Genomic DNA, 23,560 nt, shown 5'->3' on the forward strand with positions numbered 1-23,560 from the left:
CTTGGAGCTCCATTCCGCAACACTGGTTCTTCGACAGACATGCTGTCCCATACACATTCTCCATTTTCCATCCGATCTCTACCGGTGTTTATCCTTCGAAGCCAAGGAAGGAATAGCAACACGTTGGTTCTGTTTGGACGCATTTTGTAATAATGTCGCAGTAGTCCGTCTTTCAGCGTTTCCTACACGTTTATCGGAAGGCCAAGAACGCCACACTAATCCCTTGCCTTTATGTCGGTGTTTATATACCCGCAACGGCATCGCGCTACGTTGCTTATGCGCTGCACCAATATCCTCAAACGGAGACTGTTTGATAACCTATTCTCGACGTAACGATTACATAGATGTATCAGAAAAATTTCAATTTTAATTATGTCCTTCATCCTCTGTAGATAAAATGTTAACCTAGTTAGTTTCTGACGAGTTACATAAGTTTCAAAATTGCAAATTCATTATATTACAGTTTTCATTATGGTTGGCTTCATTATGAAATGTAAGTAATATTTCATATTTAAATCTCTTGCTGTCCAGTTTATCTATAGCTGTAATACAAGTAGAAACATTGAATACGTTCTATCTAATCAACATGATGCAATTTTTCGCTCTACATTTTACCATTATTTTAAGCAATTGTTACTTGATTACGGGTTTACGATTCAGTTTACGATCGAGTAATCTTTTCGTGTTTTAGTAAGGTTACATTGCTATGATTCATGTTCATGGTTATAGTTTCATAGTAATTGTGAATAGTACCGGACTGTGAATTTACTTTCAGCCTCTCATGCATTACTCAAAATTATGTTTTGTCTTCCAAGGCAATAAAATGGTGCTAAACGTCTATTGTAATACGCACCTGCCTTCACATCGGACATGCTATCAGCCTTTTTCGATTAACATGTTACTGATGTCCACAGCATACAAACGAGTTACCAATTTTTAATCACATGATTCTGTACATGCGAAACACACCATAAAAAGATAAAGGTGGGGAACTAATACATTAAACAGACAGTCGGTAGTGAGCTTGTTAGATCTAGACACCATTGCGGATCTTACCGAGCGTAGAACCTATTCCAGAAAAAAAACCGCACCTATTAAAACTGTACCTGCATTGTTGGCTGGAAGGTGAGAAGAGAGGCAAGTACAAAATATTGCAGGCAGTAGCGTAAGTTATGGCATAAATGACCCATGTAGGGAAACTGCTTTAAGTACAGCTGTTCGTGACCGTAACGTGAGAGAATGTGGAAAGCTTCTCGCCTTAATGATAGTAGATGGAGACCGAATGCTTTTCCACAAACTTCCCGGCAGCGTAGATAAGACGAGGCGATTTTCTACATCCCAACGACATTTAGAGCCGTCCTTTATTCCAGCGGGAACGTCTCTTAACAACTGGTGAATACAAAGACATGTTCATAAATCGACGCGCTGGTTTTCTTTGTATCAGAGAACTTCTAAAAAACTGCTGACGTATTGTGTGAAGTTACATGAGTGCACATGTCTCGATGAATATAGCTATCTGTTTCACCAGAATACTAGAGCATACTGATACAAACATACAATCATCAATTTGCAAATGCAATGATGTTATTTGGCACACAGAAAGGTGTAAGAAACTAAACCTGACGAGAAACTGATTTCTATAGATAGTGCACAAGATGTCGACTTTTAAGTAGTGAAGGTTAATGTTCCATCACGGTTACTGCATATACTTTCGTCTGTGGTTTACACACAACAACAAAAATTTTGCATAACCCCGGTTCCAAGAACTCCTGAAGATAGAGCTTGACTGTGAAAACTGTATCACACAGTCCCTTTGACTGTTCAGATATGTCACTAAACCGGCCAAAAGATGTAAACAACCATGCATGAGCAGCACCTATTAGACGGAGGGGTCCGACAGCCGATCAGTTCCAGTCATTCCACCAGAAAGGAGGTACATGGCTCTTGTTGTCTGTAGTTGAACCATGCCTAGACGGTCAATACCGCGGCTCGATCGCGTCCGCATTGTTACTTTGTGCCAGGAAGGGCTCTCAACAAGGGAACTGTCCAAGCGTGTCGGAGTGAACCAAAGCGATGTTTTTCGGACACGGAGGAGACACAGAGAGACAGGAACTGTCGATGAGATGCCTCGCTCAGGCCACCCAAGGTCTACTACTGCAGTGGATGACCGCTACTTACGGACTATGGGTCGGAGGAACCCTGACAGCAACGCCACCATGTTTAAATAATTCTTTTCGTACAGCCACAGTACGTCGTGTTACGACTCAAACTGTGCGCGATAGGCTGCATGACTTCCGACGTTCATGGCAAGGCCTATCTTTGCAACCACGACACCATACAGCGCGGTGCAGATGCTCCCAACAACATGCCGAATGGACCGCTCAGGATTGGCATCAAGTTCTCTTCACCGATGGGTGTCGCATATGCCTTCAACCAGACCATCGTCGGAGACGTGTTTTGAGGCAACCTAGTCAGTCTGAACGTCCAGCGAGTGCAGCAAGGTGGAAGTTCGCTGCTGTTTTGGGGTGGCATTATGTGGGGCCGACGTACGCCGCTGGTGGTCATGGAAGGCGCCACAACGGCTGTACGACACGTCAAAGCCATCCGCCGACCGATATCGGCAGCATACAGGATAGGCATTCGTCTTCATGGACGACAACTCGTGCCCCCATCGTGCACGTCTTGTGCATGACTTCCTTCAGGTAAACGACATCGCTCGACTAGAGTGGCCAGCACGTTCTTCAGACATGAACCCTATCGACACATGACTGATATAGATTGAAAATTACTGCTTTTGGACGACGTGACCTACGAACCACTCCGAGGGATCTACGCCGAATCGCCGTTGAGGAGTGGGACAATCGGGACCGGCAGTGTCTTGATGAACTTGTGGATAGTATGCCACTACGAATACAGGCATTCATCAATGCAAAAGGACGTGCTACTTGATAATGAGGTACCGGTATGTACAGAAATCTGGACCACTACCTCTGAAGGTCTCGCTGTATGGTGTTACAACATGCAATGTTTGGATTTCATGAGCAATAAAAGGGTGGAAATTATGTTTATGTTGATGTCTATTCTAGTTTTTTGTACATGTTCCGGAACTCTCGGAACCGTGGTCATGTAAAATTTTTATTGTTGTGTGTTGATAACACACCACACAAAGAAGATCAGTGGTTGAGGTTCTGGACTAGAAGTCTACAGAAACTCATATTCCCACCAAGTGAGTCGTTAAATTTTGTAAGAACATGGATTTAGTCATCAGGCTCGACGCCATAAAGAGGTGGCCTAGTACGGCCCTCACGCCGCGGTCCATGCATCGACGCCAGTTTGGGCCACATGACGACGTCTCGTACCTGTAGCTGATGTAAGTTTGTTGGAACGGTAAAGAGTTTTTGCTAGCGCCTGTCTGCCTTCCTGTAGCGAACTTACTCTGCCGACGGCCTCCTGTAGCCCGTAACAGATAGGACAGCCGATCCCCATGCGAACAAACCCGAAGAAAGGCTCTTCCACCTATCCGTAGCAGTCATTGCACACTACGCCGCTAAATTTCCATCAGACTACTTCAGACAGACACCTGGAGTATCTACTTAAAAAAAGGAAAGGAAGATTAAGATTAGGGTTTAACGTATCGCCGACACGTAAATAAATTCGAAGCACGAGCTTGGAGTGTTTCAAGTACGGGGAAATCAGCTGTTCCCATTCTAAGGAACAATCTCGACATTGTCCTCGACCGAGTGAAGGAAATCCCTTACCCGGAACTGACCTGCCGTCCTCCAGAAAACGAGAAAAGTGTGCTATCCTCTGTGCCACATCCATTGGTAGCATGGGAAAGCGTTCTCGATTGGTGAAGAACTTTATTCATAAGACAACATAATTTTATAGTTCTTACTATATTCCACCGTTCCTTTCAGCAAATGTGGAGGACGTAAAAGTGTTTTTAACTTGCTAGTACTCAAGAACCGACAAAAAGGACATCTTCTAGCGGAGCGGGCATTGTAGGTTCGGTCTTACTAGTGATATATTTCACTATGCTACACAGAGAGAACGTTGACGGCGCGCCATCAGTCTACTTGCTACTGTTCTAGAAATTCTTATTCAACAGCTATGGTATGATCGACCAGTGCGCGAACGGCGGTTCACCCTATGGTACTTTCCATTAATAGAACGACTTCTGATGTGGTAATGCTTTGCGTAAGAGAAAAACTCGAAATGTAGTTTGATTCGGAGTCCACATTAAACTGCAATTCTCGTTGTAAGTGACTCGGTGAGATGATATACAAAGACGGGGTTCCGCATCACTGATCCGTAAACAGGTGCAGAAAGGCAAGTAAATTACTCAAATTCAGTGACATCCAACTAAGATCAGTCTGCCGTACTGTCCACAGAATTGGCCTTTCCTGAGCATCTAAGAGGAAATCGTGAACTAAGGCATTGCTGCTAACCTTCTTCTATTAAAAATGTTGTTATTAAGAGGTGTAGCTGAATGTACGAAGTATGAGGCTCACTTTTGCTTTAACGGAAAGAGACTTCATGAAATAATTTCTCAAAATCTCGGACTACTGGTGTTTCCAACAATTTAATTCAGTATGTTAGATATATACAGGGTTCGCCGTGATTTTTGGAGCACAATCTTTGAGTACTAATCAAAGTTGGGGTCCCAGATTAGAGCCCAGCACTGCTAAGAATCTGAATGAAAATCGTCAGCAATGGCGACCGAAGAATTCTCTTATAGGCTATATTCTCATTCTGACGAATATTTTACCGAAAGGACCGTAGGAGTGGATAGAGATACCGGGCGCCTTCTTAAGCTTAGCAGCAGGAAACTGCTCCTAAAAGGAAAAAAAAAACTAGCAAAAATGATCAAGAACGTGAGGATACAGAAGGCGATGAAAAGCACTGCATTAAAGACATACATTGTGTGTCAACAGGAAATGTGACTTGTAATTTAAAAGTGTTATGATGGTCTCTAATGGCAAAAGATTTTGGATTAGTTCCGCCGTCGGTATTCCCGGACTGTCTGCCACGTGGGAGGAGACCATACAAAAATGATTGGAAAACCGCCAAAGGTCGCTAACGGACGTTTATTGGACTGCCAGACACTTGAATACGGTAGGAAAGCTAGAATACCTAAGAAAACGAGGAAAAGCTCAATGTATAGCAGGAGACACTGAAGTGAAATGGGAAGATCGTAAGGATTTCTGGTGAGGGTCATATAGGGTAATATCAACATCAGAAGAAAATGGTGCTATACTCGTATGAGTAGGATTTGTTACGAATAGCAGAGCAGGCCAGATAATAAGTTATTGTGGATTATTCTCAAGTGATTCAACATACCAAGGCCATATAACCATACTGCGCAAGCCACCTAATGGTGTGTGCCGAAGGATACTTTCGGTACCACTATTTCATCCCTCCTACCCTGTTCGACTCGCGAATAGTACATGGGAAGAATGACTGTCGGTAAACCTCAGTATTGACTCTAATTTCTCGAATTTCCTCCTCCTATTCAATATGCGAGTTGTATGTGGGGGGAAGTAATACGTTGTCCGACTCCTCCTGAAAAGTGCTGTCCAGAAATTTCAATAGAAACTGTCTCCGTGATGCACAACACCTCTCTTGTACCGTCTGCCAGTGGACTTTGTTTAGCATCTCCGTAACGCTCTTTTGCCAGATAAACGATCCCGTGGCGAAATGCGCCGCTCTTCGTTATATCTTCTCTATCTCCTACTTGATATGGATCCCAGATAGATAAACAATACTCAAGAATCGGGCGAACAAGGATCTTATAAGCCACTTTTTTCGTGGATGATTTACATTTCGTGAAGATTCTTCCGGTGAATCTGAGTCTGGGGTCTGCTTTTTCCACCGCCAGATTTATGTGGTATTCCACTAAAGGTCGCTCTATATACACTCCTGGAAATGGAAAAAAGAACACATTGACACCGGTGTGTCAGACCCACCATACTTGCTCCGGACACTGCGAGAGGGCTGTACAAGCAATGATCACACGCACGGCACAGCGGACACACCAGGAACCGCGGTGTTGGCCGTCGAATGGCGCTAGCTGCGCAGCATTTGTGCACCGTCGCCGTCAGTGTCAGCCAGTTTGCCGTGGCATACGGAACTCCATCGCAGTCTTTAACACTGGTAGCATGTCGCGACAGCGTGGACGTGAACCGTATGTGCAGTTGACGGACTTTGAGCGAGGGCGTATAGTGGGCATGCGGGAGGCCGGGTGGACGTACCGCCGAATTGCTCAACACGTGGGGCGTGAGGTATCCACAGTACATCGATGTTGTCACCAGTGGTCGGCGGAAGGTGCACGTGCCCGTCGACCTGGGACCAGACCGCAGCGACGCACGGATGCACGCCAAGACCGTAGGATCCTACGCAGTGCCGTAGGGGACCGCACCGCCACTTCCCAGGACACTGTTGCTCCTGGGGTATCGGCGAGGACCATTCGCAACCGTCTCCATGAAGCTGGGCTACGGTCCCGCACACCGTTAGGCCGTCTTCCGCTCACGCCCCAACATCGTGCAGCCCGCCTCCAGTGGTGTCGCGACAGGCGTGAATGGAGGGACGAATGGAGACGTGTCGTCTTCAGCGATGAGAGTCGCTTCTGCCTTGGTGCCAATGATGGTCGTATGCGTGTTTGGCGCCGTGCAGGTGAACGCCACAATCAGGACTGCATACGACCGAGGCACACAGGGCCAACACCCGGCATCATGGTGTGGGGAGCGATCTCCTACACTGGCCGTACACCACTAGTGATCGTCGAGGGGACACTGAATAGTGCACGGTACATCCAAACCGTCATCGAACCCATCGTTCTACCATTCCTAGACCGGCAAGGGAACTTGCTGTTCCAACAGGACATTGCACGTCCGCATGTATCCCGTGCCACCCAACGTGCTCTAGAAGGTGTAAGTCAACTACCCTGGCCAGCAAGATCTCCGGATCTGTCCCCCATTGAGCATGTTTGGGACTGGATGAAGCGTCGTCTCACGCGGTCTGCACGTTCGGCACGAACGCTGGTCCAACTGAGGCGCCAGGTGGAAATGGCATGGCAAGCCGTTCCACAGGACTACATCCAGCATCTCTACGATCGTCTCCATGGGAGAATAGCAGCCTGCATTGCTGCGAAAGGTGGATATACACTGTACTAGTGCCGACATTGTGCATGCTCTGTTGCCTGTGTCTATGTGCCTGTGGTTCTGTCAGTGTGATCATGTGATGTATCTGACCCCAGGAATGTGTCAATAAAGTTTCCCCTTCCTGGGACAATGAATTCACGGTGTTCTTATTTCAATTTCCAGGAGTGTAGTTACGCCTAGATATTTTAGAGCAGACGGTGTCTACAGCTGTTTGTCATCAACAGTGTACCTGTACAGTAGTGGACTTTTTTCCCTATGTATGCGCAATGTGTTACATTTATTTACGTTCAGGGTCAATTGTCAGAGCCTGCGCCAATCACTAATTCTCTGAAGGTCGTTCTTACAATCTTCTGGCGTTGCTACGTTGTTATAGACAACTGAATCATCTGAGAATATACTTAAAGAGCATCCGACGCCTTCTACTAGATCATTTATATATATAGTGAACAGCAACGGTCCTATCACACTTCCCACTGGTACTCCGGATATTACTTTACATCTGTGGATTTTGTTCCGTTAAGAGCGTCGTGTTTAGTTCTATCTGCGTGAAAGTCTTGAATCGAATCGCAAGCCTGCTCCGATACTCCGTAAGCTTGTATTTTTTCATTAAACGGTAAATGCGGGACGGTGTCAAATGCCTTACGGGAATCAAGGAACACGGCATCAACCTGAGCGCCCTTGTCCACTGTACTGTGGACCTCAATGAGGAACAGAGCGAGCTGAGTTACGCAGTATCTCTGCTTGTGGAGTCCATGTTGATTTTAATAGAGAAAATGTTCGTTTTCCCAAAAAACGTAATAATTCTTGAGCATGAAACATGTTCCATAATTGTAAAACAGACTGACGTCAACGATGTAAGTCTATAATTGAGTGGATCTGTCCTACGGCATTTGTTAAAAACGGAAATGGCCTGCGTTTTTTTCCAGTCATGAGGCACCTTTCGTTGCTCAAGCGATCTACGATAAATTGCTGCTAGAAGGGGAGCAAGTTCTTTCGCATAATCTTTATAGAATCTGTGGGATCGTACCCACTTATCTCTTATAGAGTGCCTAGGAAACTCTTGTCTCGGATAGCTAAGACAACATACAAGCACACTCATATTAATGTAGTTTATTACAGTAATTGAGTTTGTATTTACAACGAGTTGTCTCAAGCAATTGGTGACATGCAGATAATCAAAGTCCTTCACAATATACAATGTGAATGCAAGTACTGAGTATGGATCACAAGTCGACTTTTCTAGTACTCTGTTCTAGTCCGGCTCTATTAGTGCGGCCGCAGCTAGGCGGCGCGTCGCTTTTATTCTCTTCGTGTAGGTGGCGCTCCTGTCATGGTGCGATCCTAGTCAGCGTGCTATTGGCTGACGTCGTCTCACAGCCGTCTCTGCTGTATCGTTCTTGATCATCGTTGACGGAGCTTTTCGTTACGCCGGGACAGAATCTTATACCTATCTCATCTGCTCCTGACGCCTTTCCACTACTAAGCTATTGTAGTTGCTTCTCAATTCCACGATCAGTTATCTCGGTATCTGCCAATTAGACGTTCGCACGACGATTGAAAGGAGGGACAGTTTTACGATCTTCCGCGGTGAAACATCTTCGGAAGACCGAATTCAGTATTTCGGTCTACTCTCTGTTATCTTTCGTTTTGGTGCCGGTGTGGTCGCTGAGAGAATTTGACCCACTTACTGATTTTACATACGACCAAAATCTCTAGGGTTTTAACTCAGGTCGGTTGACAACGTCTAATTTTGAAAATCATTGAATGCTTTTCTCATTGATCTCCTTACGCTCATTTTCTCTTCGTTCAGCTTTTGTTTGTCAGCTTGAATCCGAGATAAAGTGCACTTTGTTTACGTAGCACTTTCCTAACATGGCTATTAAGCCGTGGTGGATCTTTCCCATCCCTTAAAACCTTAATCCGAACATACTTGAACGATGCGTTTGAAGTTTTTCCATTTCTTCTTCATACTCATTTACGAACATTTGATGCTGACTGCTGAGGTCTTCTGAAATTTGTATCCTGTCACCCATGCTGAGCAAATATATCTTCCTGCCTTTATTGACATTCCTTGTAGGACCCGCCGCTATAGATGCTGTCACCGCCTTATGATTACTGATACCTTTCTCTACGTTAACTGATTCGATAAGTTAACATCTGTTTGTTGCCAGGAGTTACCGTCTCGAGTTGTTTCTCTAACTATCCGCTGAAGTTAATTTTCAGACAAGACATTCAAGAAAATGCCACACGAATACTTGTATCTGGCACCAGTTTTGATGGCATAACACTCCCAACCTGGTAAGTTGAAGTCACCCCCTCTTACAACGGCATGATCGGGAAAGTTACTAATGATATTCTGCAGATACTGACCCAGGTGGTCTGTAGAAACATCCCATCACCATTTTTGGCGGTTCTTTGATACTCACTTTTATCCAGATTAATTAACATTCGAAATCCGTGATAACCCCGCTAGATTTTGTCGAATTTTTTACTGCAATAAACAAGCCGCCATGATTAGCGACAAACCTATCCTCACGATAAAGATTCCAATCTGACCTTAGGATTTCGTTGTCAATGACGACTGGTTTCAACCAGCTTTCTATTCCCAATACTACCTGAGCATTATAATTTTCAGTTAGCGTTACTGATTCTGTGACCTTCCCCTGGATTCTCCAGCAGTTTACTAAAATCATACTAATCTTTTCTATCTATGATCTGCGCGGAATAAGATTCTCTGATATCACTGTGACTGATTTAACAGGAAAATCGTCTTTGCTCCCAAGGGAGGGGTTCTCTAACCTAAAAAAGCCCCATGTGCACGCCACACGTACTGCGATACCCTAGTAGCGGCTCCCTGCATGTAGTGCGCGCCTGACCTATTGAGGGGAACCCTACAGTTCTGCACCGATAGCGGAGCTCGAGAAATTAGCTTCCGATACCGTCGCTGAGTCATCTGAGCATCTGTTGTAGAGCTTCCACTCTGCTCCAAACCAGAGGACCGCGATCAACCCTGGGTATGAAGCTGCAAATAGAAAGCTTAGCCTGCACCCCGCGTGCGTTACTAGTTGCCTTAACCAAATCAGCCAGCCGCCGAAAGGAGCCGAGGATGGCCTCAGAGGCCAAGCGGCAGGCGTCATTGGTGCCGACATGTGCCACACTACATGCTGCCGGTTGCAATCAGTGCGGTCGATAGCCGCGGGCAGGGCCTCCTCCACATCACAGATGAGCCGTCCCGGCAAACATATGGAATGCATACTGGAATTCTTTCCCGCCTTGCCTGCTGTCTCCCTGAGGGGCTCCATCACCAGCCTAACATTGGAGCTCCCAATAATAAGCATACCTACCCTCTGTATTTGTCCCGATTGTACAGGAAAATCGACCGCTGGCCCAACAGAAGAGGCATCCCGTGCCGGCTCTGAGTTATCATCAACACTGGGTAGCACCTCGTGCCTATTGCTAAGACATAGGGGCCAGCCGCACGGCCTGCTCCCTCTTTCGCCTTCCGTCCAGTGACATGCGAACCCACCCCTGTCTGCCACGGACTGGTTTGATGTTGCTTATCAGAAGCCGCAGCGACACGTGGATCACCAGGGGATTCCAGTGGCGCCAAGAGTGTCGCAGGTCTCGTCACTGGCGCCCCGACTTCACATCAACTTTGAGCACTCACAACAAGCTTTTCGATGGTAACCAACGCAGCTTACAGCTGTTTTCGAACAGCAGACAAATCTCCTTGTGTTCGCCCACAACAAGCACAGTCCTTAGCCATATCGTACTGTGTATAAAATAGATATAAGGTCTCAAGTGGCACTAGTGAGTTTGAAATGTATACAAAATATACCAAAGTAGAGTAAAGTAACACTAAAAGTTGCTGTGTAGATTTCTCACTGTACTCTGATACCGCAAGCTGTTAAATACGAGGGCCGTTCAGAAAGTAACCTCCGGTTGATTTAAAAAGATACACCAAGTTAAATAAAAATATTTTAATATATACATCTTACAACTACATCTTTGCACTATTTTTCTACATAGTCTCCATAGCGATTGAGGCACTTATCGTATCTCTTCACAAGCTTTGAAATTCCTTTTGCATAAAAATCACCCGCTTGTGCCTGGAGCCAGCCTGTGACCGCATCTTTGAGCTCTTCGTCGTCATCAAACCGCTGTGACCCGAGCCATTTCTTCAAATGCATGAAGAGGTGATAATCACTTGGCGCCAGGTCTGGGCTGTAAGGTGGATGGTTGATAACGTCCCACTTGAAGGACACAAGAAGGGCCGTTGTTCTGCGAGCAGAGTGAGGACGGGCGTTATCGTGCAAAAAAACGATACCGGAAGTCAGCATACCACGGAGTTTGTTCTGTATAGCCCGTCGTAACTTTTTTATTGTTTCACAGTACACGTCTTGATTAATGGTCGTACCACGTTCCATGAATTCAACCAACAACACCCCTTTGGCATCCATAAAACACCGTTGCCATCAGTTTTCTGGCAGAAAAATCTTGCGAGGCTTTTCTTGGTTTGGTAGGCGAATTTGAATGTGCCCACATCTTTGATTGTTCTTTTGTCTCAGGGTTCACGTACTTAATCCAGGTTTCGTCACCGGTCACGATTCTGTTTAACAATGGTTCGCCTTCGTCCTCATAACGTGACAGAAAGTCTAATGCAGAGGCCATTCTTTGAGTTTTGTGGTGGTCGGTAAGAATTTTGGGCACCCATCGTGCACAGAACTTACGGTAACCCAATCTTGCTGTCACTATCTCGTACAAGAGAGTCTTAGAAATCTGTGGAAAACCAGTAGACAACTCCGACATTGAGAAACGTCGATTTTCACGAACTTTTGCATCAACTGTCTGAACGAGTTCGTCAGTCACCAATGATGGTCTACCACTCCTCTCTTCATCATGAACGTTTTCTCGTCCACTTTTAAATAAACGTACCCATTCACGGACAACTCCTTCACTCATAACTCTTGGTCCGTACACGGCACAAAGCTCACGATGAATAGCTGCTGCAGAATATCCTTTGGCTGTAAAAAACCTTATGACAGCACGCACTTCACATTTGGCGGGGTTTTCTATTGCAGCACACATTTCAAACTGCCACAAAAACTAAACTAGCGCAGGTACGACGTTCACTCGACCACGGCTTGATGCCGACAGACCTGTTGAGTGCGTGAACGCACAGATGGCGTCGCTACTCCCCCCACAACCCGCACTGTGACCAATCGGAGGTTACTTTCTGAACCGCCCTCGTAGAAATAAGTTTCTCTACTGCAGTTGATGTATTTACAGATACCTGTTATTAGAAATCCTGTTTACCGAAAAGTTACGACACGGGATAAATATTAAAACTAGAATGCACTGATCTAAACTCTATGCTGTCTACTAGCACAAAATTGAAACTTTGTGGCGTGACGAAGTTTCTGGCGACGGGAAGATTTACATTAGGAAGCCGCCTTACAGATATTCACAAGATTTACAGATAATTACTATTAATTTGTGATTCTTGAGTTTCTCCCGGCGTATTTGATAGTCAAAATATCCACGGGTGTACTGCCGGTCTACAGTGTCCAACGGGCAGAATATTTCGGCGATCATACATGTCGCCATCATCAGGTGAACTGACTGACTGAGCTCCTGTGAACGTGCCGGCCCAGTTCCCCCTGAGCAGCCATAGCGTACGGATCTCCGTGCCGGCACGTTCACAGGAGCTCAGTCCGTCAGTTCACCTGATGATGGCGACATGTATGATCGCCGAAATATTGTGCCCGTTGGACACTGTAGACCGGCAGTACACCCGTGGATATTTTGATTACTATTAATTTTCTAACCGCTAGCCTACACAGTAAAACACACACATATAGATCACTTCTTTGCAGAAGTACGTGAAAAAAAAACAGAAACTAAATTATTTACTGTTTATCAGACAAGTGCTGCTGCTCTGCTGTGCGTCCTCTCGGCTCGGCGGCTGCCGCTACATTGAGTAGTCTACGGTCACTTACTCAACTGAGTCACGCGACGGGTGACGTGGCGGTCTGGCGGCGGGAAAATTTACACAAGGAAGCCGCTCTGCACAAGGATATTCACAAGCCTTACGCAATAACCAAAACCTACGATTAATTTTCTAACCACTAGTCTACACGGTAACATGCACACGTATAGTTCACTTCTTTGCAGAAGCACGTGAGGAAAAAAAAAAAAAAACAAAGACTAAATTAATTCACTGTTTATTAAGGGAGATTAAAATATGATGATCATCGTGGCTTGGAAAACTCTTGCAGGGAAAGAGAAAGAGCTGCGATACGATGTGGGCTGTCTAGTAGAAATGAAAAAGGGGAAGGACTAACCGATGTCTGCAACAAATCTCAACAAGTAACAGCAATCACACTTTTCTAAAGTCACAGTAAATGGCGTCATACCTGGAAATGGTCGAGAGACTAGGGAAGATACCAGCTGGATTACATCATGGTGAGGTGGAGGTTATAAAACGAGATGTTGGACTGTAAGGAGTATCCACTAGAAGACGTAAAAGCATTCACAACATAGTAATGAAGAGACTCATATGGAAGAACCAGTGTGTAAAGATACGAGATATTTAAATATTCAGGAACGACTATGTGCGTTTTCAAATCTCAAATTTGTAGCCTGTGCCTTCAGTGACCGTAGAAATTTAGAAGAAATTTCACATACCTATTTCATCTTGTTTAATCACAAGCCTCCAAACACTCTGTTAATTTTTTTGCTCTATTGTTGGATCCTCTATGTTTTCCAAGTTGATGCCTATTTGTTCTCCTGTCGAGTCAGAACGCAGTTCACCTAGCAGAAGCTCTCACTGTATTTCCTCCTATCAGTCCTTCGCTTAGCAATGGAAATAATCTTTCCTTTCTAATTTTGACGCATTTTGTTTTAATCATTATACTTGTTATAACTGTCATTCCCGTGACCATCTCATTTTCTATTTCTTCACAATTTGCGTCAGACATCTCGCTTTAGCTTCCCTGGTCTTACTGCGTATTTAATTGCTGAGTTACTTATACCGTTGTGTACTGCTTGGAAAGAATACGAATGTTCAAACTGAGATCAGTTTAATTTTTTTTCTGGGCATGATAATGCATATCATTCATTTTTCACTCGTCATTCATAGATCGGAATTCGGAATAAACGACAATATTACTTGGATCCTGTACCTGGTAATTGTTACTTGGAAAAATGATCACGTCTGTCCACATTTACATACCACGCAAATGTATGCATGGGCTCTCACTCGAATGAGGCCCCGCGAACATGTGCAGTAATTCCGCTGAAATTGCAGCACGTAATCTGTGACGCTTGACGCACTAATACTGCACTCTGCAACGTCGTTTGACGGTACGACGTGTTTCCGCGCGTCGCTGTGGCTGGTGTTCAGTGTTCAGTAACAAAGTATCGCTATTCTGTCGAAGAGCGCGTGTTTCTTGCGGAACAATATTGGGTTATTTGTTCCATTAAGACATGTCAGCGAATGTTTGTTGAACGGTTTGATGACCACCATATACCGTCCAAATGGTGCACACAAAAGTTGTTGAACGAAATGGAGAGCAGTGAAACGGTGCTGGATCTTCACCGCGGAGGTCGGCCGCAATTATCGGAAGAAATAGTCACTCACATGAGACGACGATTGTTGGTCTCTCCTGCCGAGTCTGTTCGACGTTTATCTCAGGAATGTGGAATGTCAACGGAGCACATGTCATAGAGTTGCGAAGAGAGCCGTCATGTATCCATATACGTTTACTGTTGTTCAGGAAATGAATGTCAGTGACAAAGAGAAAGGCATTACGTTTTGCCATTGGTTTCAGCAATTTATTGCTCAGAGGCCAGAAATATTGTAGTACACGTGGTTCATTGATAACGCGTAGTTCCACCTGTCTTTGAGGCTGTGTACTGACGATTAAACAGCGATCGCTTGGCCATTGCTAGCACCACGAGTGTTAGCTTCCTGGAAAATATGTGAACTCTTAGCTTACACGTTTGTGGTGTATTGAAAATATACAAGCACTGGTGGAGCAACCGCTACATTCACAAAAGATTGGCGTGCTGTGCGAAATATGACAGCGTCGCATCATCAGACAATTTTTTATCGACCATATGATAAGTGCGGTTTACATCGAAATGTTTCAGTAATTTGTGAACCAGTTGGACGATGAACAACTTACCCTCGGCCGGCACCAACAGGATGGAACCACATGCCACGGTTTCGAATGAGCATGGATAAGGTCGAATCACTTCAGAGCGATTTCGAAACGATTGTGGCCACGAAGGTCACCTGATTTAACGCCACCTGACTTTTTCCTTTGGGTGGCCTGAAAGGCAAGGTCTACAGGAATAAATCATACTACTTGGAAGATTTACGAGAGAACATGAATGAAATCTAGGCAGTGACACCAGAGGTTCTGGCTGCAACATTCGAGAACCTGCAGCATTGTGTTCAACTGTGTTTACAAGTCGAGGGCGGTCACTTCCAGTACATTTTGTGGTTCACTGTTACTTATCCATTGAAACACGTATGTTGTGTGGCGGCGATGGTGAGGCATGATAAAATCTTTGACCAGAGTTCCTAGTCTGCGCTTGACCGCGCGAGAGAGCAGTTCTGTTGCAGTCGAGTTACGAGGCAGTTCAGTTGCGAGTTAGCGGTCGGGGAGTAGTACCGCGTGCGAGATGACGTAGTTGCAGTCGAGTTGCGAGAGAGTTTAGTTGTGTGTGAGCAGTCGGCGGGCGTCGACATGGCACTCTGGTCTACATTCAGGACGAGGTATATTATATTTTAAATAAGTTAATAAAGCAGCATTGCGCTCAGCTAATAATGTAAATTAACTGTAAATAATTTGTGCAAGAATCGCCCCAATAATAATTCTGTTTTCAAAGCAATTTTTTAACAAAGAATCCTTTAATGAAAGAAATATTCCTTTGCTATTCCTTAAAGAAAAGTTTCCCTTAAATTCAAAATTTTTGCAATAAATTTCCTCCAAGCTGTCGCGAGAAATAAGAGCAGATGCAGTTTTACTAAGGTAAGAATTTCAGTTTCATTAGTGAACAGGGCCTAAAGATCGACGTTTCGGTCTATATGCATTTTCATTGTCACTGAGATTTTATTATCACTGAATTGACTTTCATTTTTTTTTTTTTGTGAGGAACTTATACTTGGGTCAGATTGCTGATTTTTATTTAATTGTCATTGTCTTTAAAATTTATTTGTGGGGAGGTTACATTTAGCTCTAAGTCTATTCACATTTAAAATATTATCTTAAATTTCTCTGGGGAGGTTACACTTGGCTCCATTTCTAATAAATATTGTCTTTGAAATTTTTGTGGGGAGGTTACACCATGAACAAGATATCACGTGTTCATTTCATTTCCTGATTTTATTACAAAACCTTTAAGTGTAATTTAAGCAGATGTTTGTTTGTGAGGCTTCTTTCGAGTTGGACACCCTGAATAGTCATCATTATCATGCGAAACACTTGCGAGGTTTTTACACTGCTGAAAGTGTGTAGTGTTTTTACCTTGCAGTTTTACTGCTGCAGACCTCGGTCATAAGAGTGTTCCATTTGTGCACACTGTGATATCTGTCTTCGGGAAGCTAATGCTTGTGGTGCTAATATTGGTCGAGCGATCGCTGTTACAAGACAGTCAATAGCCGCAGTACTGTGTCCACGTAAGTAACCTGCACTGTTACCCTAAACGCGTATAACTCGTTGCTCTCATCTTTGTCACGCAAGAGCTTTGCGTCCTCTCTCTCTCTGTGTCTCTCCCTCCCACCCTTCCTCCTCCCCTCTGCAGCCCTCCAGACTCTCGACGGCAACTACTCGATATCTCCCACACAATTTTATAAAGTAAAACATTGTACTCTCCGTTCTCACTCTGTTTCATGATTCACGTAATATTTAGTCCCTGACAATACCAATGCTGCTACTGCATAGCTTTAAAATTGTTCGCATATTTCAAGTATTGTTGTAGTTACGAACATAAACACTGTCAATATGCACTTCAAAATAATTGAACAACATTCAGTTTCGTCGGTCACACTGACTAAAAACACAACTATGCATGCGATAAACAGTACATCAGCGTCGATAACTGTGTTGTAGCGTCAAACTGTCATCCTGTTCATGCTTCCAGTTATACTGATTTACTCGTCTTTTCTTCGTATAACATTTCCAAAGACTCAATATAGATATAGTATGGGTCAGTGAAATGAAACGGAAAGGAGACAAGGATTTCTCGTCAGATGAGTATAGGGTAATATCAAATGCTGCAGAAAATGGTATAACTGGTGCAGGATGCGTTATGAATAGGAAGGTAGGGCAGAGAGTGTGTTACTGTGAACAGTTAAGTGATAAGGTTATTCTTATCTGAATCGACACCGAACCAACACCGACAACGATGGTTCTGGTATTCATGCCGATGTCGCAAGCTGAAGATGAAGACACAGAGAAAGTATGTAAGGATATTGAAAGGGTAATAGAATACGCAAAGGGAGATGAGAATCCAATAATCATGAGGGACTGGAATGCAGTTGTAGGGGAAGGAGTAGAAGCAAAGGTTACAGGAAGATATGGGCTTCAAACAAGGAATGAGGGAGGAGAAAGCCTAATTGAGTTCTGTAATAAATTTCAGCCAGTAATAGCGAATACCCTGTTCAAGAATCACAAGAGGAGGAGGTATATTTGGAAAAGGCCGGGAGATACAGGAAGATTTCAATTAGATTACATCATGGTCAGGCAGAGATTCCGAAATCAGATACTGGATTGTAAGGCGTACCCAGGAGCAGATATAGACTCAGATCACAATATAGTAGTGATGAAGAGTAGGCTGAAGTTCAAGACATTAGTCAGGAAGAATCAATACGCAAAGAAGTGGGATACGGAAGTACTAAGGAATGACGAGATACGTTTGAAGTTATCTAACGCTATAGATACAGCAATAATGAATAGCGCAGTAGGCAGTACAGTTGGAGAGGAATGGACATCTCTATAAAGGGCCATCACAGAAGTTGGGGAGGAAAACATAGGTACAAAGAAGGTAGCTGCGAAGAAACCGTGGGTAACAGAAGAAATACTTCAGTTGATTGATGAAAGGAGGAAGTACAAACAGGTTCCGGGAAAATCAGGAATACAGAAATACAAGTCGCTGAGGAATGAAATAAGTAGGAAGTGCAGGGAAGCTAAGACGAAATGGCTGCAGGAAAAATGTGAAGACATCGAAAAAGATATGATTGTCGGAAGGACAGACTCAGCATATAGGACAGTCAAAGCAAAATTCGGTGAAATTAAAAGCAAGGGTAATATTATTAGAGAGTGCAACGGGAATTCCACTGTTAAATGAAGAGGAGATAGCGGATAGGAGAAAAGAGTGCATTGAATGCCTCTATGAGTGGGGAGATATTTCTGACGTGATAGAAGAAGAAACAGGAGTTGATTTACAAGAAATAGGGGATCTAGTATTAGAATCAGCATTCAAGAGAGCTTTGAAGAACCTAAGATCAAATAAGGCAGAAGGGATCGATACTTCCCATCAGAATTTCTAAAATCATTAGGGAAAGTGGCAACAAAGCGACTGTTCGCATTGGTGCATAGAATGTATGACTCTGGCAATATACCGTCTGACTTTCGAAAAGATATCATCCTCACAGTTCCGAAGAACGCAAGAGCTGACAAGTGCGAGAATTATCGTACAATCAGTTTAACAGCTCATACATCAAAACTGGAACAAGAATAATATACAGAAGAATGGAAAAGAGAATAGAGGATGTGTTACATGACGTTGAGTTTGCCTTTAGGAAAGGTAAAGGCACCAGTGACGCAACTCTAATGCTGCTCTTGATAATGGAAGCAAGACTAAAGAGAAATCAATACACGTTCATAGAACTTACCGACCTTGAAAATGCGGTCGACAGTGTAAAATGGTGCAAGGTGTTCGAAATTCTGAGAAAAACAGTTGTAAGCTATAGGAAGAGACGGGTAATATACAATATGCAGAAGAACCAAGAGGGAATAATAAGAGTGGACGACCAAGAACGAGATGCTCGGATTAAAAAGGGTAGTCTTTCGCCCCTACTGGTCATTCTGTACATCGAAGAAGAATAATGAAAATAAAATAAAGGTTCAAGAGTGGAACTGAAATTCAAGGTGAAAGGGTGTCAATGATACGATTCGCTGACGACATTGCTAACCTGAGTAAAAGTGAAGAAGAATTACATTATATGCTGAATGGAATGAATAATGTAATGAGTACAGAATATGGACTGAGAGTAAATCGAAGAAAGACAAAATTAATGAGAAGTAGCAGAAGTTATAACAGCAAGAAACTTGACGTCAGGATTGACGGTCACGAAGTAGATGAAGTTAAGGATTCCTACCACTTAGGCAACAAACTAACCAATGACGGACGGAGCAAGGGGGACATCAAAGGCCCGCATCTCGTGGTCGTGCGGTAGCGTTCTCGCTTCCCACGCCCGGGTTCCCGGGTTCGATTCCCGGCGGGGTCAGGGATTTTCTCTGCCTCGTGATGGCTGGGTGTTGTGTGCTGTCCTTAGGTTAGTTAGGTTTAAGTAGTTCTAAGTTCTAGGGGACTTATGACCACAGCAGTTGAGTCCCGTAGTGCTCAGAGCCATTTGGACATCAAAGGCACACTAGCACTGGCAAAAAGTGCATTCCTTGCAAAGAGATGTCTACTAGTATCAAACGTAGGCTATAATTCGACGAATAAATTTGAGAGAATATACGTTTGGGTACAGCATTGTATGGTAGTGAAACATGGACTGTGGGAAAATCTCAACAGAAGAAAACCGAAGCATTTGAGATGTGGTGCTACACACGAATGTTGAAACTCAGGTGGTTTGATAAAGGAATGAGGATGCTCTGCACAGAATCGGAGAGGAAAGGAATATTTGGAAAACACTGACAATGACAAGGGGCAGGATGATTGGACATCTGTTAAGACATTAGGGACTGACATCCATGGTAAAAGAGGGAGTTGCAGAGGGCAAAAACAATAGAGGAAAACAGAGATTGGAATACAAATGGTTCAAATGGCTCTGAGCACTATGGGAGTTAACTGCTGAGGTCATCAGTCCCCTAGAACGTAGAACTACTTACACCTAACTAACCTAATGACATCACACAAATCCACGCCCGAGGCAGGATTCGAACCTGCGACCGTAGCGGTTGCGCGGTTCCAGAGAGTAGCGCCTAGAACCGCTCGGCCACTTCGGCCGGCGATTGGAATACATCCAGCAGATAACTGAGGACGTAGGCTGCGACTCTGGGGTGAAGAGGTTGACACAAGCGAGAAATCTGTGGCGGTTGCATCAAATCAGTGAGAAGAAGACTGATGACGCAAAAAATTGCAATTCTTGTCAGGCCATTTCATTTGCAATATCCCTCTGTAACAAATTTCAAACGCTTAGATACTCTTGTATGTTGTATTGTTGTATGTTAACCGGGGACCTAGAAACGACGGAGAGGCTCCCTTCCCGCCGCAGCCGCAGTGGTCCACAACCCTACGACGACTACCGCAGTCCACTTCACCCCTCCGCCGCCCCACACCGAACCCAGGGTTACTGTGCGGTTCGGCCCCCGGTGGACACCCCAGGGAACGTCTCACACCAGACGTGTGTAACCCCTACGTTTCCGTGGTAGAGTAATGGTGGTGTACGCGTACGTGGAGAACTTATTTGCGCAGCAATCGCTGACATAGTGTCTTAGGCGAAATAAGTGGAACCAGGCCGCATTCGTCGAGGCAGTTCGAAAACCGCCTAAAAACCATCCACAGACTGGCCGGTTCACCGGACCTCGACACAAATGCGTCGGGCGGATTCGTGCCGGGGACCAGGCGCTCCCTCCCGCCCGAAAAGCCGTGCGTTAGACCGCACGGCCAACCGGGCGGGCTTAGATACTCTTCCTTTGCCTGTTTTATAGCAGTCTATAATTCAGTTCTGGTGCTCCAGATGTATGTTGCCAGAACTTCGTTCGTCAAATTAAGGCCTTTGATTAATACGTTCTAAGACACAAAGGACGATGCACCACGAAGGAGTTACGTAAATTGCTCACTAATTGATAATAGTACAATACTGACGGAAAATGTAGAACTGAAAACTTTGGCTGCTGAAGGCTAAGTGTGGGACGCGTAGCGCAGTTCCACTTCACAGTTAGCAAGTATAGTAAACGGGAAACATGTGGATACTAGATCATAATTTCTTAGAGGATACCATTCCGGGTAGTCAGGTGGACAATAGTTATGGCCCGCAGACAGATGCTTGAACAATGTACGCAGATGTCAGCGTTTGGCAGAGGACGTGTAGTTGGGCTCAAAGAAGCCGGTTGGAGTAAGCGGCGAATCGCTCGACGTTTGAATAGCAGCGATGCCACTATTGGACGACTTTGGCAGGAATAGGTGGTACAAAGCCGAGTACAGCGTCGAGCAGGCAGTGGTCTGTCTAGACAGACAACAGAACGTGGGGACCAAGCCATCTTCAAGACGTACTCAGAGCCATTGATTCAGCATTATCATCGATCAAACGTGCACCTGGTGCTTCACTGACGGCAAGCACCATTACAACGCGGCTCACAGAAATTAGGCCGCACTTAACGGCGCTCCTTGCACCGAATGCCGTTGAACTGTATACAGGGTGAGTCACCTAACATTACCGCTGGATATATTTCGTAAACCACATCAAATACTGACGAATCGATTCCACAGACCGAACGTGAGGAGAGGGGCTAGTGTAATTGGTTAATACAAACCATACAAAAATGCACGGAAGTATGTTTTTTAACACAAAGCTACGGTTTTTTAAATGGAACCACGTTAGTTTTGTTAGCACATCTGAACAAATGAACAAATACGCAATCAGTGCCGTTTGTTGCATTGTAAAATGTTAATTACATCCGAAGATATTGTAACCTAAAGTTGACGCTTGAGTACCACTCCTCCGCTGTTCGATCGTGTGTATCGGAGAGCACCGAATTGCGTAGGTATCCAAAGGGAACGGTGATGGACCTTAGGTACAGAAGAGACTGGAACAGCACATTACGTCCACATGCTAGCACCTTTTTATTGGTCTTTTTCACTGACGCACATGTACATTACCATGAGGGGTGAGGTACACGTACACTCGTGGTTTCCGTTTTCAATTACGGAGTGGAATAGAGTGTGTCCCGACATGTCAGGCCTACAGATGTTCAATGTGGTGGCCATCATTTGCTGCACACAATTGCAATGTCTGGCGTAATGAATGTCGTACACGCCGCAGTACATCTGGTGTAATGTCGCCGCAGGCTGCCAAAATACGTTGTTTCATATTCTCTGGGGTTGTAGGCACATCACGGTACACATTCTCCTTTAACGTACCCCAAAGAAAGAAGTCCAGAGGTGTAAGGTCAGGAGAACGGGCTGGCCAATTTATGCGTCCTCCACGTCCTATGAAACGCCCGTCGAACATCCTATCAAGGGTCAGCGTAGTAATAATTGCGGAATGTGCAGGTGCACCGTCATGCTGATACCACATACGTCGACGCGTTTCCACTGGGACATTTTCGAGCAACGTTGACAGATCATTCTGCAGAAACGCGATGTATGTTGCAGCTGTTTGGGCCCCTGCAATGAAGTGAGGACCAATGAGATGGTCGCCAATGATTCCGCACCATACATTTACAGTCCACGATCGCTGTCGCTCTACCTGTCTGAGCCAGCGAGGATTGTCCACGGACCTGTAATGCATGTTCCGTAGATTCACTGCCCCGTGGTTTGTGAAACCCGCTTCATCGGTAAACAGGTAGAACTGCAACGCATTCTCCGTTAATGCCCATTGACAGAATTGCACTCGATGATTAAAGTCATCACCATGTAATTACTGATGTAGCGACACACGTAACGGGTGAAAGTGGTGACGATGCAGTATGCGCATGACACTACTTTGACTCAGTCCACCGGCTCTCGCAATGTTCCGTGTACTCATGTGTGGGTTCATGGCAACAGCAGCTAACACACCAACTGCACCCGCTTCTCCTGTGACGGGCCTGTTACGGACCCGTTTGCGTGCTACGACCATACCTGTTGCATACAGTTGGCGGTAGATGTTTTGCAATGTTCGGCACGTTGGATGTTCTCTGTCCGGGTACTGTTCTGCATACACCCTGCAGGCTTCAACTGCATTTCGTTGACACTCGCCATAGATGAGTATCATCTCCGCCTTTTCAGAGTTCGAATACACCATGGTCACAGTTCCTACAACACTACACTATCACAGACGTCTGGTAACACGGTGTACTACAGTTGGTCTGCGTGCGGAGACGAATGCAAAATAAAAATAGCAGCAAGCGCTACATGCGGACACTGTGACAGCTAGACCAAACCACAACAGTGTA

At 44.8% G+C, this 23,560-nt stretch overlaps 1 protein-coding gene across 1 annotated transcript in view; it reads right to left on the reverse strand.

Annotated features, from left to right (window-relative positions):
• The window catches only part of LOC126198513 (uncharacterized), a 52,962-nt gene extending 39,780 nt beyond the window's left edge, over positions 1 to 13,182 (reverse strand). The window contains exon 1 of the mRNA XM_049934898.1: positions 13,074 to 13,182. The gene's annotated coding sequence lies outside the window, so the exon portion shown is untranslated. The remainder of the gene's footprint in view (positions 1 to 13,073) is intronic.
• Positions 13,183 to 23,560: the final 10,378 nt, after the last annotated feature.

The sequence above is a fragment of the Schistocerca nitens genome, chromosome 8 (genome assembly GCF_023898315.1).
Source record: "Schistocerca nitens isolate TAMUIC-IGC-003100 chromosome 8, iqSchNite1.1, whole genome shotgun sequence".
Classification (NCBI taxonomy): domain Eukaryota; kingdom Metazoa; phylum Arthropoda; class Insecta; order Orthoptera; family Acrididae; genus Schistocerca; species Schistocerca nitens.